At 32.3% G+C, this 20181-nt stretch overlaps 2 pseudogenes; both read left to right on the top strand.

Annotated features, from left to right (window-relative positions):
* Nucleotides 1-5354: 5354 nt before the first annotated feature.
* Nucleotides 5355-6271, top strand: LOC141414734 (olfactory receptor 10AG1-like; annotated as a pseudogene).
* Nucleotides 6272-16660: 10389 nt separating this feature from the next.
* Nucleotides 16661-19842, top strand: LOC109702266 (olfactory receptor 10AG1-like; annotated as a pseudogene).
* The last annotated feature ends 339 nt before the right edge of the window (nucleotides 19843-20181 follow it).

Here is a 20181-nt window from a genome sequence, read left to right as displayed (position 1 = left end):
TAAAGTTCAAGCAGAAAAAAATTAAATCAGCAAGAGAAAAATCATATATCACCTTCAGAGAAGCAGTGATAGAAATTTGAGTGACTTCTCCAACAATAGAACATATATGGTCTGGAAAATAATCTTGGTGTATTAAATGTTTTAAGTAGTTTACTCCCAATTATAGTTACAATTTAAAACAAAAAAAGACTTGTGCAAATGATTGGTAAACATAACATATAATAAAGAACTGTAAAAAGATATTTTACAAAGACCATCCAATACAAAATGAGATGAAGTACATTATATAATTTGCAAAAGAAGAAATAGTAAGAAGTTGCAAGAAATATACAAGAGATTCTCATACAAATTTTTAATCTGGGAGCACACAAATTAAAACACTGATAATTTCTTTTACCCTAGAAGTTGGCCAAAATTAGGAAACTGATAATTTCAATTGCTGACAAGGACACTGGGACTAGAATGTTCTCATTCTTACTGGTATCAGAGCCACTATGGATCACAGTTTGGTTCTCTAGTAAATTGAATACATCAGTACCCAATAATTTTCCAGTAATTTGATGTTTGGGTTTGTATTTATAAAATGTTCTAGTACATTATGTATTTAAAAAAATAAAAACATGTATTAGAACAGGAAATATTTATAGTGATTGATGATAATAAAATTATTTAGTATCAAAAATGGAATTAGCAGAGTTCCTAAATTAAAACAACATATTTGTTGGACATGAAGTCAATAAAAAATCATTCATTTCCATATAAAAGGGGGAACTGACTATTACATTAAAATATAGAAAATCTTTTACAGGTATGGTTTTAGTACTGGTGTATTCAGCCATGGATTAAAAATTTTAAATATCAAATAATGCCTGTGTACTAAAGATGTACAGATTGGTGTTCTTACCATTGTTATTTAATCAGTATAGTATAGGAATTATTTGTGTGATATTTATATTTCAAATTGTATTATTAGTAAGCAGTCTTAACACATACCCAGCATGTAAACACAATTGAATGTTAAAAGGTAGCATTGCGTAACACTGTAGAAAAGAGAGAATATGAGAGATGATTATACAAATTTCCTGTAAACGGTAAAATAAATCCAGGTAATTTATAAACCTGAGTATAAAATTGCAAAAATATTTTTTAAAGATAATGCATATTGTCTTCATAAAGTTGGTATGAGGAAAATACTTTAATTCAGCTTTTAGCCAGAGTAAAAAATACTGAAAAGTAAATCTGTACTTACTGCTCAAACATTGTCCTTTCTATAATGAAGCCATCAACAATGATATTTTGCAATGTAAAAGGCTTAAATCCATAATACATGAAAAAAATGCTCTAAAATCACAAACACAAGAAACTCAGGAGAATATTTGACACGAAACTTAAATTACCAAGGAACTTTCTCATAAACAAGATCACATATTATTCCATAAAACAAGTCTTAATAAATATAAATAAATGAAATAATTTCATTTGTTTATAGATTATAACAGAATACAATTACAATTCAATAGCAAGAGAACAATACAAACTACACACATGGAGACTGAACAATGAATATTTGAGTGACTAGTGGGTCACTGAAAACCTCAAAGAGGAAGCTTAAAAATTCATAGAATTCCATGAAAACAAAAACACATCAGGACTTTGGATAAACACAAAGGTAAGTGCAGTAGGAAATAATCTTTAAGTGCCTACATTAAAATCAGAATAAATTCAAATAACTGAAGGATGCACATCACGAACATACAAAAACAAGATTAAGAAAAGCCCAAATGTCAGTACGTGGAAAAATAAAATGGTTAGGGTAGAAAGTAATTAAATGGTAAGTAAAAGAGGAATAGAAAAAAAAATCATTGAAAAAAATAGTTGGTTCTGTATAAAGATAAATAAGATTGACATATGCTGAGACAAACTAACCAAGAGAAAAAAATGTATAAATTAATAAAATTAAGGATGAAATAAGGAATTCTGAAACAGATACCAATGAAATCCAGAGGATCATAAGAGAACAATTTTAAAACTTACATTCCAAAAAATTGTAATATCTACAAAAATGAATAAATTTCTAGAAATATAACCTACAAAATTGAAACAAGAGACTCTAAACACTCTGAACATACTGATAACAAACAATGCAATTGAAGCAGTAATAATGAATCCTTGAACAAAGAATTATCTGTATGAGACAGGGAAAACATCCTTTAGTTTATTGAGAAATAGTCAAGCACGCTATCGTGACTGAAAGTGCAGGTCATGTCAGTGTGGCTGGATGCCCTCTAAACATGTTCATACAACATTCTATAGATCTATGATATGTAATCTAAAACTACTAGTCAGATTTCTTTAGCTATACATCATGCATAATCATCAGAATGTACCCTTTGTTGAGTAAAACATGATTAATTTACATAAAGTCATTTGGTTAGAAATGATAGATTTATTGAGAGTTTAAACTCTTTAAGATTGAAATGGCCTTACTGCATTGTGTGTTCAATTCTAAGTTCTCTGAATGCAAGTTGTACAAATAGAGACTTCAAAGATAACCTTAGTTAAAGTAAACAAGTGTTTTCTAATTAATTGATGAAAAAATTGTGTTATAAATAAGATACTGCTTGGTTTTGATAAGTCATTTCTATATCTGTGATGTTGTTTCAGTTTCTTAGATATATTCATGTGATGATAATTATCAGACTTTTTCTTTTTAAAGATGGCATAGGATTAGATCTACCTTCCTCAATGGATGTGGACACTGGATTCACCCTAGCCTGTGGGTAATAAACAACGTTGTAGAAAACATGAGTGAAGTTCTCATTTGGAGATAAGTGAGAACACCACCTGAGAAAAACAGCACAGTGATAATGCAGTGTTCACAGGATTGGTGTAATGAGAAGCAGATGCAGCAAAACTAGCACATTTCAAAAATAAAGGGAATGTGGTTATAAACAAGAGAAAAACATTGTCAAATAGCCATAGGAACCAAAACAGACCAACACAGAGGTGATTAGAGGTACACAGTAGGTTATAGGCTCATAAAATCATGCCTATTATTCTTATCTCTACATACCTGGGAATGGCTAAAATAGGAACAGATATTGGGAGGAATATTACTTCTTTTCCTCCTGTTCTAAATAATCTCTGTGAAAAAAGTTTATGTTTGAATCGACTTGTATTTTCCAATCAAGATTATATACATATATATATATTTTTTGAGTTCTCAGTAGAAAGCATCATATGAATTTTTATATTTCCAGCTATTGCTCAGCAGACAATGTTTCAATTTTCATAAAAGTTACTTTAGTAGTTAAAAATTCACACTTTTGCAAAGAGCATTCCAAACCATAAATATTGAAATACCAAACATAGCAAATGTGTGAAACTAAATATGTATGTCATTTTTAATTGGCTGTATGAACTGCATATATACAAATTTAGGAAAATAAAGTAGGAAGGAAAATCACCATCTATTTAAAGCCCTAAATGCTAGAAATACTTTGACTTTCTCTTGAAACTAATACTAGACAAGTGATAATTCACTGCCCCCCCCAAAAAAAATCCTCTGTAGTGGGCTGATTTTATGCAAACGAGGACTGAAGAGAAGGATGAGTCTATACAACAAGCAAGGCTTTGAAAAGAGACTAGAATAACTGCCAAGAAAAGCTGTCTCCTAGAAATTAAGAGAGAAGGTGATCCCCAGGGTGAGTGTGACTGTTCTTATTTTAAGAGAAGTTAATGCTTGAAGCAAGGAAAAATATTATAGCATTTGATTTACTTCCCAAGAGGAATTTAAAAACTATAGGATAAAGTAAACTTATTTCTCATATACAGCTTCATGCAAATCATTCTAGGTAAGGTATGATTGTGATCTGGGCTATTTTACTTAAGGCTATTTTGAAATTTGAGAATCAAAAATCAGTTCATGAATCAGAAAAGCATGAAATTTTGAGATTTTATGTATTATTGATATAATTGTAATAGTATTCCTATATCTATTAATTTTCTTAACTATAAAATAAATGAAATTACACTTATCAAAAAATGACAATGTACTTAAAAGTACTAATTGACTTAAGATAATCTTCAAAACTAATACTATAATATGAAATTTTGAAAAGAATATTCTGTTTAATTTAATTTATTTATAAATTAATTCAAAAGTGTCAGCTGGTAGAACTAGAGGGTGGACAAGTTGAACAGGATTTAGATGGTAAGAAAATTATTTAATTTTTGTTTTAAAATGTTAAAGTACAATCATTAAAGAAGTGTACTGATGATTGTAAAGAACTGCTGAATTATTTATTTTTAATTTTGTTAACATGAATAATGAAAGGACTGTTTGTGTTTTTTATTTGTTTATGTTATTAGTTTCATTCACATCCTCTGGTCACTTGTATATCCCACTTACACCATAGTTGGGTTTAATGAATGAGCACATTTATAAGACAACACATATTGGGAAAACAGAGAAAGGGAGCTACACTTGGTTACAAGGGAAGTGTATGACAAAGTACTGCAGCAATGGATAAGAAGGGAAATGATAGAATACTGTGGGGAAATAGTGATGTTTATTGATTAGGTTTAATTTTATATATATATTGTGTTAGAAACCAATCCTGTACCCTGACACATGCTAGGCAACATCTGCCACTGAAATACATTCACTAACTAAATTAATAAATATTTTTAGTAAGCTAAGCAGTATATTAAAAGAGGGAAAGTAACGAAGAGCATGGAAGGATTAATGTTTTTCACATTCAGAATTATTGATGGAAGAGGTAAAGAGTACAGGGATAATATAAGGAATCTATTTGTATCACTATCAAAAAATGAGTTACAGAATGTTAATTCTCACTGGATTTATAAAGGAGGTATTTAAAAAACATTTTGAATAAGAAAAAAAGAAATGCTTAAAGAACAAAAGCTTTCAACTAAAGAAGATGGAATGTGAAAACCAACACAGAGAAAACAATGCAAACCATGAAAAACAATGGGAAAATTCTATAAAATAATTCCCTTCTTAAGGCTAAAAATATTCTAAAAAATATTTATTTGTAATGTGCTCTAATTGATAATGTACACTTCTTAATATCCTGTGTAATTTTGGCATAGCCTAATAAGATACATTATATTCCTTTAATTGATACTAATTTCATATAGTTGACCTCAAAAGTTTCAAATCTCATAAATATAGACAAGGCATATGGTGGATATAATTTAAGGGATTATATAAACATATTCATGTATTTTATTCGGATAACATAAGAAGTTAGTATTGTTCTAAATGTGAGAGAATTAACAACCTGTAATTTCCCACATCTGCAGATGGAGAGAAAAGCAAAACAGAAAAATCAAATACCACAACCTTGATGGAATTTGTTCTCCTGGGGTTTTCTGATAGTCCCCATCTCCAATGGATTCTTTTTGAGTTTTTTTTTTATTCATATATTCAACTATCCTGATGTGCAATATCATTATTATACTAATAACAAAAACTTTCCCTGCTCTTCAAACTCCCATGTATTTTTACCTTAGAAATTTCTCCTTTTTGGAAATCTGTTATGTAACAGCCACTATCCCTAGAATGCTTATGGACCTTTACACCCAAAAAGGAAATATTTCTTTGCTTGCTTGTGCTGCACAAATGTTCTTTGTTCTTACACTGGGAAGCACAGAATGCCTCCTCTTGACAGCAATGGCCTATGACCGCTATGTGGCCATTTGTAATCCTCTGCATTATTCTCTAGTCATGAACCACAAGGTTTGCATGCAGCTGGTGGCTGCCTCCTGGATCAGTGGAATTCCAGTCCAAATTGGGCAAACATACCAGACTTTCTCCTTACCATTTTGTCGGTCTAACATAATTAGTGACTTCTTCTGTCACTTTCCCCCAGTACTCAAGCTTGTTTGTGGTGACACCTTTATGAATGAGATAGAAGCCTACTTAATTGTACTGGTGTTTGTTGTGGTTCCCTTTCTGTTGATCATTGTTTCATATGGCAAAATTATCTCCAGCATCCTGAAAATATCATCAGTCTGAGGGAGGTCAAAAGCCTTCTCTACATGCACATCTCACTTGATAGTTGTAGTCTTATTCTATGGAACAACTGGTATCACTTATTTACAGCCAAAATCAAATGAACATGAACGAATTGGAAAACTGTTGTCTCTTTTCTACACTATTTTCATTCCAACCTTGAATCCTATTATATACACTCTGAGGAACAAGGATATCACGGTGGCATTGAGAAAACTACTAAGTTATTAATATGAATCAAAGGATTGAAATCATAGAGAAGATATCCATATAGTCTTTTCATGTAGCTAAAACAGAAAAAAATTCCATGTTTGTTACTGGATACTGAAACACGGATAATTTCCATTATGATCAACAAAATATATTATTTTAATGAACATGTGCTTTATAGTTTGTTTAAGAGCTATACGCAAGTAGTGCAAGTGTCATTTATTCATCTCAGTGTTGACTAGTTTAGAAACAGCTTAAGCAACATAGTGTAAAACAACTCAGTTTCTCATAAACCAGGGATTTGGGTTATGTTCTGAGATATGTTTTCTCCTAACTTCTCATTCCTCCACATATGTGATGCTCTTCTCTGATCCTGTGGTTGAATTAGATCATGAAAACTTCTATAACTTTGATGGTGGGAAAAGGAAAATACAGTGCTTTTGTTTTTGTTGTTGGATTTTTTTGTATTTTCCTACATGTATCTCTCCCAGAGTCTATGTCATTTGAAGATCACAAATCATGTTCACTCTTCTACTATCCTCCATCTCACTATTTCCTGGTAAACTCAGCTACTGCCATTTTAAATTCAGGGTTTGCTACAATAATATCTGTTCAGTTTTAGAGGTTTCTGAAGTTTTCATGAACTATCCATATACATATACACTAATTGAATACTCATCCTTCAAAATAAAATTGGCTTGGATCCTTTAAATGTGTTTTCATTTGGAAAAAGTTTTCCCTGATGTGTTTGAGGAAGGATTTTGAAAAACAGATCATCACAGGTTAGAACAAGCACCAAGTCAAATGAATAGTGCCTCATAAAAAGAAAGGAACAAGTTTAGATAAAAGATAGAGAATATCAAGTGAATGTGGGGTCAGATGTTGGATGAATCTGCCACAAACCACGAAAGATAAGGGTCACTCAATGCTGGAAAAGGCAAGCAACAGTTCTCCCTCAGAGCCTTCTGAGAAGGTGAGATTCTACAGGACCATGGTTTTGGACAGCTGTCTCAAGAATGCAAGATGAATTTCAATTTTTTAAGTCATTATACTTGAGATAATTTGTTCATGTAGACCTAGGCAAATAATAACTGCATAAATTATCATTTGTTTACAGTTCTTTTATTTAAACCATATGGAACAGTTTATCTCACCAGGATTTAACTGTTATATTACCAAACCACTTCCATTTCTATTATGACATTAATAAGTTGACACTTTTTCTTAATTTAAAGTAACAATAATTTCACTTTATAAACTGAATTAAGGAAATTTCACCTGGTAGAGATATTAATCCAAATTGGCACTTACTGACCAAATAAAATTCTCATTTATATATGTCAATAATTTGCATAAAGGAAAACAAAAACTCTCACAAAGTTTGCTAAAGTTAGATTTGAAGAACCATGCTCATAGATGAGCATATTCATTAAGTATCTTATTTATGGGAAACATATGGCTTAGTTAGATAAAGATAAAAATGGCTGTTGACTTCAGAAATCTGACAGATACTCCATACCGTCATAATCCCAGCCTTCCTTTATTGCCCCACATTAAAAACAGCATGCTTCTTTAAAATCAATGGATTTTATAGGCAACTAAACTTAAGACAAGTGATCAATAGAGGATGAGATATGATTTAATCCCTCATGGTCGGGTCTTGCTTGGTTATCACACTATTATGGCAGTTGTTTGCTACCGATAAAGAAAGTGACTGGGTCACCAGTTTTGCTTTAGACCTTACATCTAGTATTACAAAGTCCATTTTTATCTAGGCATTACAGAGATGAAGGTAGAGCTTGTGCAGGTGTAAGACAAATCTACCCACAAAAATAATAATGAAACTTGGACTTCCACCATGATGGACTATGCACAATGATGTACAATTTTGAAAACATAAGTTATTCAGTGGTTTTTTATTGTTGCAAAACAAATGACTACAAATAGCAACTTAATATGACATACATTTATATTCTCATATTTTCTGCAGTACTATGTCTGACACAGAGTACCTAGATTCTTTGCTTAGAATCTCATAGGTGTTACTATGATATCTATTCAGCTAAGTTTTTACCTGGAGGCTGTCAGGAAAAATATTTGAATCTACATTGGTTTGGTTGTTCACAGAGCAGTTTTCTTGAGTTTGTAAGATCAAATATCAACTGGGGGTAAACATTAATTCCTAGAAGCCAAACACCCTGCATACATTCTATTTCCTTCCATTTCTCTGTATTTTAGTCTCTGATTTTTCTGGCATTGACCCCTACAATAAGATTTGAAGCCCACATAAATATTCTCCCTTATTTAAAAAATAGCTGATATCACATATTAATTATCTGTGCAAAATGATTCTATAGAATGTTTTTCATTAGTGTTTCATTGAACCTCTAGGAGGTCCACATATAGGAGGAAGTATAAAACTTTGTGGTATTTTAAAATCTTATATTTTTATATTTATAGCATAAACAAATGTAAAAATCCAAAGAAAAAATTGAAAATACATACAAAAGGAAAAGCTAAATAAAATTTTACAAAATGTAACTTGTAAAATTCAGTGGGAAATTGAAAGAAAATAAGGGCTATGCAATTTATAACAAGCGTATTTGGAGACTCCAAAGGAAACTTAGCCACAATCAGGAAATGAGAGGAAACATCTCAAAAAATAAGGTTAGGTGTTTAGATTATGAATATAAGTACACATTCAAATGATCCTCTTCCTTTTCCTCTCACTCTCTCTTCTCTGCCTCTCTTCCTCTTTCTCTCTCACAAAGGACATATGCACACATATTTTTTAAAATGCTATACCAAAAAAATGCATATTCCAGGAATATATAATTCCACATATGTCCTTACAAGTATATATTTAAACATACACATACAATTCTAATTTAAAACAACAATAATTTCAGTGATGTTTTCCGACATTAGATGTTTTTCTTTATAGCACAATATGATACAGGAAAAACTTCTTTAATATATATTTCTCATTAGAATCTATATTAGACAGAACAGAATGGGACCATCTCTTCAAAGGATTAAAAGTGAAAAAATTCCCTATAGGTCTAAAGTGATTTACCTAGTAAAACACAATTTTATTCTGTAAAACACAAAGTGATTCTTTGTAAAGAAGAAAAAAATATATAGCACCTAAACTGAAAAGATATATATATTTTCAGAAAATTTACCAATGATAAATAGAAAAGTTCTTCAAGAAGAAAAAAAAGACATAAAAAGTTAAACAGAATAAGGAAGCCAAACACATACACAAGGGTAAGACAGACGATACTGCTTACTGACTGGAAACTGAGGCACAACATGTGCTCACACTTCCCACAAGCCTTAAACTCTGTGCAGAGATTTCATGTGATATTGACTATTCTTGCATGGCAGGCAAGCTTTGAAGACAAAACGTATTTTGTTGGTCCCTTATCTTAGAGATTGATAATGAGGTGCCATTTTGAGAGAGGGTCTATTTTTTGAGACGGAGTTAATGTGACTTGAAAACAGGTGGGAGCCATCAAGGCTCAGGGAGACTTGTTACACCCTGCCCCATGTCTGTGTGGGAGACTGGCATGACATGTGATCATGTAAACAGAGAGGTTCTGACATTGGCCAGGGGAGAAATTTAAACACTGGGAGCTCAGGTAAGGAAGGGCACAATAGTCATTGGCTACACCCTCCATGGATAGGCGTGGGTCCCATCAACTGAGAATCATGGCCGAAAAAGATCACTGAGTCTTCAGTGTGCTCAGCCTCTGGGGCCTGACTCCTGCACCCTGGACTTGATTAATTTTTCATGACAGTGGGAGTGAAAGCTCTGAACTTAGATCCTGAGAACCAGATGAATTTCTCGACCTGCTTACTCTTACCAGGTGTTAAAATGGTGGGAGTTGTTGAAAAGCACTGAGACTAACTTATGGCAGCTGTGCACTGGGCACATGAGTATGCTGCCAGTCAGGTCTGAGAGATTTGAGGACTCATGGATGACATGATTATCCACAGCCTCCTCCCTCCCAAAGGGTGTAGATCAGCTAGGCGTGGTATGAGCATACTGAGTCTTGTATCCAAAGTGGATGAGGCCCTACGCTCACCCTGTAAGATATATGTGCTTCCCCCAACTCTCTGATGCATTTGGGAAAAACACTAGGATTGAGGCCAAAAACTGAAGGCCCTGCGGAGGAAGTGGGAAGCTTTGGGACTCAGGATGCAAAGCTCCTTGTGACCAACAGTGGCATCCCATACAAAAATTATGGAAGCTTCGAAAGTGAACGTAGAATCAGATGTGGTGGCACATGCCTCTAAATCCCAAGCACTCAGGAAGAGAAAATCAGGAGGATTGTGGTTCAAGACCAGCCCAGGAAAAAATTAGAAAGACACCATTTCATACATATTGAAAATTGTAGTCTGAGGTTGGTTAGGGGAGAAATCATAAAACACTACCAGAAAAATTTCTTTAAAAAGTGCTAAGAGTCTGTCTAAAGTAGTAGAGTGTTTGCCTAGCAAGCAAGATGTCTTGAGTCCAAAACATGAATACCAAAAATTATAAATATATTAAGCAAAATAAGTCCAGAATCAGACAACTGATCCTTTACTGGCCTTGTTTTCTGCACACATATAAGAAAAAGTACATTAGAAACTCAAAATATTCCAGGTAGTTTCCATATCTGAGTGGTTGGAGAAATCTAGTCCAGTGCCCTGAGAAAATATTTGGCTATTGAGCTACAGTAGTGCACAAATGCAGTTCATCTCTATCAATACAGTCATGCCTACACATTGAGAAAATTCCAACTGAAGACTACAGAGGACTGGTTCAATACTTGGACACAGATGCACATATCCCAGTGCAGAAGCACAAGCTATATGAAAAAGGAAAGCTTTTATGGCTTCTCCAAAAGTCTACTCCATGTTATGGTCACTAATGATAATGAAATAGATGAAATCACAGAAAAAGAATGCAAAAGAATATTAAAAATGATTAATGAAATTGAAAAGTATACACAAAAAGTCTGAATGAATTCTAAGAGAATGAAAATAAACAACTGACTGAAATGAGAGTAATGTAGGATATGAAAGAGGACTTAAAGAAAAATATGGAAATTTTGCAGAAAAAATCAAATTTAAATGCATAAATCAAATAAAAACTTCAGTTGAGTGCCTTGTTAATAGAATTGATCTAGTTGAAGAGTGAATACCAGAGCTTGTATAAAAAGTAGAAGAATTAGAATATTCAGACAAAAATAAAGACTAAAATAAAATAGGCTGAGTGTGGTTATAACCATATTCCCTGCTATACAGGGAACAGAAATTGGGAGGATTACAGTTTGAGGTCAGCTTGGACACAAAAGTAAGAACCCATGTCAACAACACAAGTCAGTGTGGTATGATGGCACATGCCTGTAATCTATGCTACTCAGGAGACATGAACTAGATAGGAAGATGATGGCTACAGAACTATAGATCAAATAGGCTTAATAGACATCTTCCACACAACAGGCACAGAACACTCATTCTTTTCAGTAGCCTATTGAATTTTTCCCAAATAGATTATGTTTGAGGAAATAATGAAAGTATTGACATACAAGAAAACTGATATAACTTCCTGTATTCATTCTGACCACATACGATTTAAACTAAAAATCAACAGCAAGAAAACTACTGAAAATATTTAGAACGTGATGACTTAATAATAAACTTTGGAATGATCAGTGGGTCATTAAATAGTAAGGACAGAACTTTAAAATTTTCTACAATTAAAGGAAAATGAAAAACAATAACAACAAAATTTACTAGAACCCTTGGCACACAACAAAGTCAGTGGGAAGAGAAAAGTTTAAAACGACAATGGCCTACTTTAAAAAAAATCAGGATGATCTCAACAAAATAATGTAATGATGAACCTCAATGTCTTAGAAACATAAGAACAAACCAAAACCAGAAGCATGATAAAAATAATAATCATAAGGATAAGGTAGAAATTAATGAAATGGGGACTAAATGAACAATGTAAGGATTCCATGAAGCAATTAATTTTTTGAAAATATAAGAAGGATTAAAAAACCATAAACCCAACTGATCAAAAAAATTATGGATAATAAAAAATTACAAGTGAATAGTGATATCACAACAAATACCACTGAAATATAGGTGATGATTAGGGAATATGATAAAAACACATATTTTTGTAAATAAGAAAATTCAGAAGAAATGGATAAATTTCTTGATACATATGACCTCTCAAAGCTTAACCAACATTCCACAAATTACTTCATTGCTCCATTTTGAGCATTAAGTTGAAGTGATATTAAAATATTTCCAAAAAAAGAAAAACTAGGACAAGATAGATTCATTGCTGAATTTTAACAGATCATTATGAACAACTAACACCAAATCTCCTCAACATATTCCAGAAAATAGAAAGGACTGGAACATTGCCAAACTCATTCATGAAGGCCATATTATCCTAATACCAAAACTGAATGTGGAGTAAGTAAACAAACAAACAAACAAAAACTATAGACAATTCCCTTTATGAACATAGATGTAAACATTTTTAATAAAAGTCTACAAAACATACTCAATAAGACATTAAAACTACAGTGTGATCAAGTTGGTTTCTTTCCAGGAATTCAAGAATAGTTCAACCTACAAGATCAATAAACATAACGCACCACATGAAGAGAAAAAAGGAAAGAAACCACATTATCATTTCATTACACAAAAAAAGCCTTTGACAAAATACAAATTCCATTCATGATTAAAACAGTGAGGAAACTAGGAATATAAGAAAGTTACCTCAACATAATAAAGGTGATGAACCAATAGTCATCATTGAGCTGAAAGGGGAAAAACTGAAAGCAACTCTTCTAAATTCAGGAACAAGACAATGAATGTGTTCTTAGGAATGTGTCCACTCGCCTCACTCTACTTTACAGATTGGTTGAACATTTAGTCTGAACAGTAAGGCAAAAGGAAGAAATAGAAGGGACACAAACAGAAAAGAAAGAAAGCAAATTGCCTATTGGCAGATGATAAAATCTTATATTTAAAAAACCTTTAAAACTCCACCAAACAATTCTTGATTATATAAACTATTTTGGCAAAATAGCAGAAGACAATGCATCTGTGATTTTTCTATCAATCCATGATAAACACTATGAGAAAAATTCAGGCAAACAATCCTATTCACAATTGCCCCCCAAAAAATAAAACAAACTTAATTAAGATACCAAAAAACCTCTACAATGAAAGCTATAAAACATTGAAGAAAGAAGTTTACAATGGCACTAGAAGATGATTCATGACCATGGATTAACAGAATTAATATTTTAAAAATAGCTGTAGTACCAGGATTCAATGTAATTCTTACCAAAATTTCATTGTCACTTTACTAAAATAGAAGGATAAATCAATCCTAAAATTTATACAGAAGCATGAAAGATCCCAAATAGCCAAAGCAATACTTAGTCCAAAAAAGAAATACTTAAAAAGTACCTGACTTCAAATGATGGTATAGAAAAATAGTAACAAAAGCATCACAGTACTGAAACAGAAAACAGCACACAGAAAATGAAATACAATAGAAGATCCAGATATAAAACCGTATACTTGGGGCCATCTGAGTTTTTATCTATGTTGGAACAAAAACAGTTTACAAATAGTGCTGGGAAAAATTGGACCTCCACACACAGAAGATTGAAACTAGATTCCTATCTGTCACCTACAAAATCAATTCAGTAGTGCTCAAAGATCTTACATTATTACTTTAAACATTGAAATTACTACAGGAAAACACTTGAATTATGCATAGACAATGATTATAAATAGACTCCAACTGCTCAGGATATAGAAGTAAGAACTGACAAATGAGATTGCATCTTATTAAAATGTTTGTGCACATCAAAAGAATTACCAGAGAGAAGAGACAACTTACAGAGTGGGAAAAATATTTCTTAAGTATGACAGGTAAAAATATTTCATATCCAGAGTATAGAAAGACCACAAAGTAAAAGACAAGACATACAGTTGACTAAACTGTTCTCAGAAGAAGTGTAAATTACAATTAAATATTTGAAGAATTTTTCAACATCCTTAGTCATAAAGGAAAAGCAAATGAAAATGGCATTGTGATTCCATCTCACTCCTTTCAGAATGGCTGTCATTAAGACAGTAAAGAACAAATGCTGGCAGAATGAGAATGGGGAAGGAACCCTTGTGATACTCTTAGTGGGATTGTAACTTATTGCAGCCACTTTGGAAATCAGTATAGAGGTTGCTTAAATAATTAAAAAGAGTAGTACGATATGATCCTGTTATGTCACTCTGGGGCATATTTCCAAAGTAATGCAAGTCAGCATAAAATAGAGTACCTGCACATCCATGTTTATAGAAGCACTGATCATAGGCTCCAAGCTATGGAATCAGCTGTAGTGTGCATTACCAATTAATGGACAAAGAATAAATGGCATAGATACACAAAGGAATATTATGTAACCATAACAAAAATGAATCTATATCTTCTTCAGAAAAATTGATGGATCTGGATCATATGAAGTAAAATGAGCTCTACTCAGAAAGGCAAATATTGCTTGTTTTCTCTAACATGTAGAAGTTAGACATAAAAAATGACAATGTAAAAGAAGTGTTGTAGGGGGTGAAACAATGGGAGGTTGGAGAGCCAAAGGAAAGGGTGCTAGATGGATATGATCAGAGTACTTTATATACTTGTGTGACTATAGAATAATAAACCCAATAAGATTGTAAGAAAAAAGAGACAAGGATAATCGAGGGTATTAAAAGAGCTAAATTTGATTGAAGCACACTATATGTATGATGGACATATCACAGTGAATCTTCTTTGTGCAATTAAATATGCTAATAAAAGAAGAATGAAAATGAAAAGATTGGCATGCACAAAATTTTTCACATTTTTTTTTTTGTGTTACTAGGGCTTGAAATCAGGGCCTGCACTTTGAGTCACTTCACCAGCCCTTTTCTGTGAAGGGATTTTCAAGATAGGGTCTTGTGGAAAGATTTGCTGAGGATGGCTTTGAACCATAATCCTCCTGACCTCTACCTCCTGAGTAGCTAGAATTACAGGTGTGAGCCACCAGTATCTGAGATTTTTTTACATTAAAAAAATTTTTTAAACATAGCACATTACAACTAATATAAATATATATACTGTAATGTCTATAAATAGAGTTAAACATAACCCAATAATATAAAGATGGGGAATACTTAACTCAAAGAGACATTTTAGGTTTATTTCATATAAACTTGCTCCTGAATCACTTCTCAAAATACAATAAATGAAGCAAAATTAAATTTGAGATATCTAAATCATCTAAAGAATATAAAAGAGAGGTAACAAGGAATCCACAATTACTGAAGTACTAGGTATCCTGAATAACACTCTACACAACCACGTAAGTATTCTTATCGAGTGCACCTGAATGTGTTACTAATACAATTCATATTAGCAAATGTTTGGGATATTTAAACTCTAAGGAATATATAGAGTATCTATTGTGCTCATAATAGAACTGATGAGATAGTACTAACAATAAGGTATTAAGATCTTTAAAAGCATGAGGTTATTTAACTAACAGATTTCAAAATCCTGCAACAGCAAAAGTAGAACAATATATTATGCTAACTTTTACAACATACTCAGCTGTCTAAATACATGGTAAAAATGCCAAATATGTTGTAAAATGAAACTCAATTTGAATAGTCATATATTTTATAAGTAATAAAGTTGATGTCCAAATTTGTTATACAAAGAAAACTCACTGAATATTTTACAGGTTGATTGTATCATTTATGTAGCAATAAATAGTGGAATTTTCCACACATTCTGCCAGAACATGAGCATGTTAAAACAAACAAAAATATATAAGATCACTAATTTGACTCACAGACAAAGAACTAACATTTTAACAACATGTACAGTACGAGTTCTAAAAGTCATTACTATGAAACGAAGTGTGAATTCACTATCCTGTGAATAGTGATTTTCACAGGAATGCATGGAGGTAGATACCCAGAGAAAATTGAAAATACAATGGATCTGATTTAACTTGAAAGAAAACTACACTTCTGTTAATTCTATAGCTATAATTCTAATTAATGGAATAGTGAAATATTGAAGGACATTCTTAGGGCTAGAATAAAAGCAAGAAAAATTAATGCTATATCTAGGAGGTCTTGGCTGTTTTAATGAAGGTAGTTAAAAACTAATTCAAATTGCCAAAAGCAAAAATAAAAAGAACAACTGCATGAATCTAGCAAGAATATATTCATAAATATACAATGGCAAGAGATCATATAATATTAGCAACCTATATGCCTGGGGAATTTTTAAAAATGGCCATTTCACAAAGAAAATTAAAATATGGAATGTTTAGAAAGATGACTAAGCCTATAATAATTATGATAAGAAAGCAGGTAATTTACTGAGAAATTATTGCAAAAAATAGTGGAAACTTAAATCACCAGCAAAGACTATAATTCTAAAATAATTAAATTGTTAATATTGACAAACTTTACATTCATTTGAATTTCAGTGGAAAATGTCCAGTCTCAATAGCTGTGTAAGTGGCAGTAGCCACTACTCCAGTGGTGATAGGGGTAGTAGAGATGACAGGGAAGATGAAGAGTTCCAGAGAGTGTCCAGGACAGAAATGAAAGTGGGAGTGAGTGATGGACACAGCAAGGGCTTGGAAGACCTGAAGAAGAGAAACTATTGGCCCTGATCGTTGGAAGTGGTCCAGGGATCTACCATGCTGTAAGAATCCAAGATCTGAGACACTCAGTCAGAGAGCTGTAATACTTTCTGCAGTCAAGAGCTATAGATCCTGACATCTTACCTTTAAAATCTGTAACATTTGTGATTGTGAGGCTGAAGTTCCCAGCACCCAAATCCTGTAAGAGTTGTGACATTGCTGACACTGCTCCCTGCTTCTGAAAAAGAGAATTATAATACCTGCCAAGTGCTAGAGCTGCTGGTGATATAAGATGAGTCCTAGAACCACAATCTCTGGTTTATAAAGCCTGGAAAAATAATACCCTAGTTCTCAGGGATTGGAGCTGTAATCCTCTGGGCCCAACATTCCAGCCAGTAGGCGTTTGACACAAAAAGGTTTAGGATTAGGTAGCACTTGAAGATATTTCTTACACCTATCCATGATTCCTATTTGGGTAGAGCAAATTGTTTCAGCCAGCTGACCACTAGAGTTTGAGTAGTAAATTCTTCCTTATTTTGTTAAGTCATTTTTATATCTGAATTTTTATTTCAGTTTTCTACATACTTTTGGGTGATGATGACACTTACAACATCTTACACTGCTTCATGTACATTTATAAAGGTAAGTTATAACAGTGCTAGTTGATTAATTTATTTTTGAACTGTTGTAAATTAATAAAAGAGAAAATCATGAAACTCTGTGTCCTTTATTTGAAAATGAATATTTACAGATCTCATATATCTCTTAACTTTCTTAAGTATAAATTTAAATAAGATGTAATTCAAATAATGTTAATGACATTAACAATGAATATAATTTATTGAAAGCTAATACTATTGCAAATAAGGAGATAGGATAGAATGTGTAAAAAATGTATTAAGTCAAAATAATGATCTGATTGGGCTAGTAAATCTATAGGTTGAGTAGATCTGAAAAAATAAGAAAATATATATCTGGTTTAGAAGGTTAGAGAGTAAGCATTAAGAAAATATAACAGGAATTATCAAGCAGTGTTTATGTCTCCATACAGGATGAGCTTAATATGAAGGATAAAAAAGAGTTTTTTGGTTTGATGTGTAACAAAAATACTTGAATGTCCAGAGTAAATCACAATTGTGTTTAATCAAAGATGTACTTTTAAAAGACAGCTTTATGTATGAAAAAAAGAGAGCTACATTTGATAATTAGGGAATGATGTGACAATGGAGAATCTTACATGGAAGGAAATATGAAAAAAATAATACAAAGAATTGATGATACCTACTGATTTAAGTTGATGTATAGCCAATATTTACCATACACTGCATAGAAGGTATTAATAGGGACAATTAAAAACAACATACTGAGACTTATGATTTACATATTTATTTTAAGGGATGGGAGACATATATAAGTTAAAGCAATAATCATGTCTGTTTATTTCTTAAGTAGCAATGAATTGATTTAAGAAAGTTGGTTCTCTTTAGGAGTCTAATATGGAGAACCTAGAACTCATTTTGAGCAAGCAAGAAAGAAAACTTCAAGTAAAAACTTTGGATTAACAAAGATAAGACGTGATGATAATGCAGAGGAAAATAATATACCCCAACAAAAAACATCTGTAACATAATTCCAACCTCAAGGTTAACGTTATTTCCCCTCAATATGCTTAAAATGATAACTTTCAATTCTCAATACTCTTGGTATTGCAACCATGTCTAAAAAAGTATATTAGATCTTAATTGCATATCAGTTTATTAGTGAAGTTTCAAATATGTCATACAAATAGAGGCAATGATTGAAATAATGTAAGAGATTATGGAAATATATTCATGCACCTAGTTCTGGAAGTAAAAGAGGCCAGTATGGTTCCAAATATAAATTTATTAACCAACTTGCATTTATAATATCTGCAGGTGGAGAGCAAATTAGAACAGAAAATTCAAAATACCTCTACGATGTTGGAATTCATTCTCTTGGGGTTTTCTGATAGTCCCCATCTCCAATGGATTCTTTTTGCGATATTTTTAGTCATGTACTTTACTATCCTGATATGCAACAGCATTATAATATTATTAACAAAAATTGACCCTTCTCTTCAAATGCCTATGTACTTTTTCCTTCATAATTTTTCCTTTTTGGAAATCTGTTATACAACAGTCACTATCCCAAGAATGCTCATGGACCTTTGTACACAAAAAGGAAATATTTCTTTGTCTGTTTGTGCTGCACAAATATGTTTAATCCTTCTGCTTGGAGGCACTCTGAGTGCTCTCTCCTTACAGCAATGGCCTATTACCGCTATGTGACCATCTGTAACCCTCTCAATTATGCCCTAGTCATGAACGACAAAGTCTGCATACAGCTGGTGGCTGCACCCTGGAGCACTTTAATTCCACTCCAAATAGGACAAACCTACCAGATTTTCTCTTTACCTTTTTGCAGGTCTAACAGAATTAATCACTTCATCTGTGACATCCCTCCAGTACTCAAGCTTGCTTGTGGTGACACATTTGTGAATGAGATAGAAGCCTATGTAGCTACAGTGGTGTTTGTTATGGGTCCTTTTTTGTTAATCATTATCTCTTATGCTAAGATTATCTGCAATATTCTGAAATTATCATCAGCCAGAGGGAGGTCAAAGGCCTTCTCCACTTGCTCATCTCACTTGATAGTTGTAATTTTATTCTATGGAACAGCCAGCATCACCTATTTACAAGCCAATGCAAATCAATCTGAAGGCATGCAAAAACTGCTGTCCCTTTTCTACACTATTTTGATCCCAACCTTGAATCCCATTATCAAACTCTGAGGAATAAGGAAGTCATAATGGCACTGAGAAAATTAATAACCACATTATCAACATGAGCAAAACCCTTTAAATTCAGAAATATTATACTTTTTAAAGAAAATTTTGTTCTTATGTTCTTCAAGAATAAAAACTTATGTTTTGTCAATCATCCACCTTATGTAAAAGGGTCTTTATTTTTTTAGATTAATTAAAGGATTCTTTGTAATCAAAGTACAAATTAAGTTTATTACAAGATATATTTTTTCAATCAGCCTTTCCTTTTATTATTGACTATTATTAACTATATTTATTGTTAACTAAAAACTGACCATTCAGCTCAATGAAAGATTGCCTTTGTAGCATGACCATAGAGTAGATTCATATTCTAACTTATATTTCCTTTAATCTTTTTATTC

This window comes from Castor canadensis, chromosome 1 (genome assembly GCF_047511655.1).
Source record: "Castor canadensis chromosome 1, mCasCan1.hap1v2, whole genome shotgun sequence".
NCBI classification, from domain to species: Eukaryota; Metazoa; Chordata; class Mammalia; order Rodentia; family Castoridae; genus Castor; species Castor canadensis.
The sequence above is the reverse complement of the archived record's forward strand: the minus strand, read 5'-3'. Positions and strand labels throughout refer to the sequence as shown.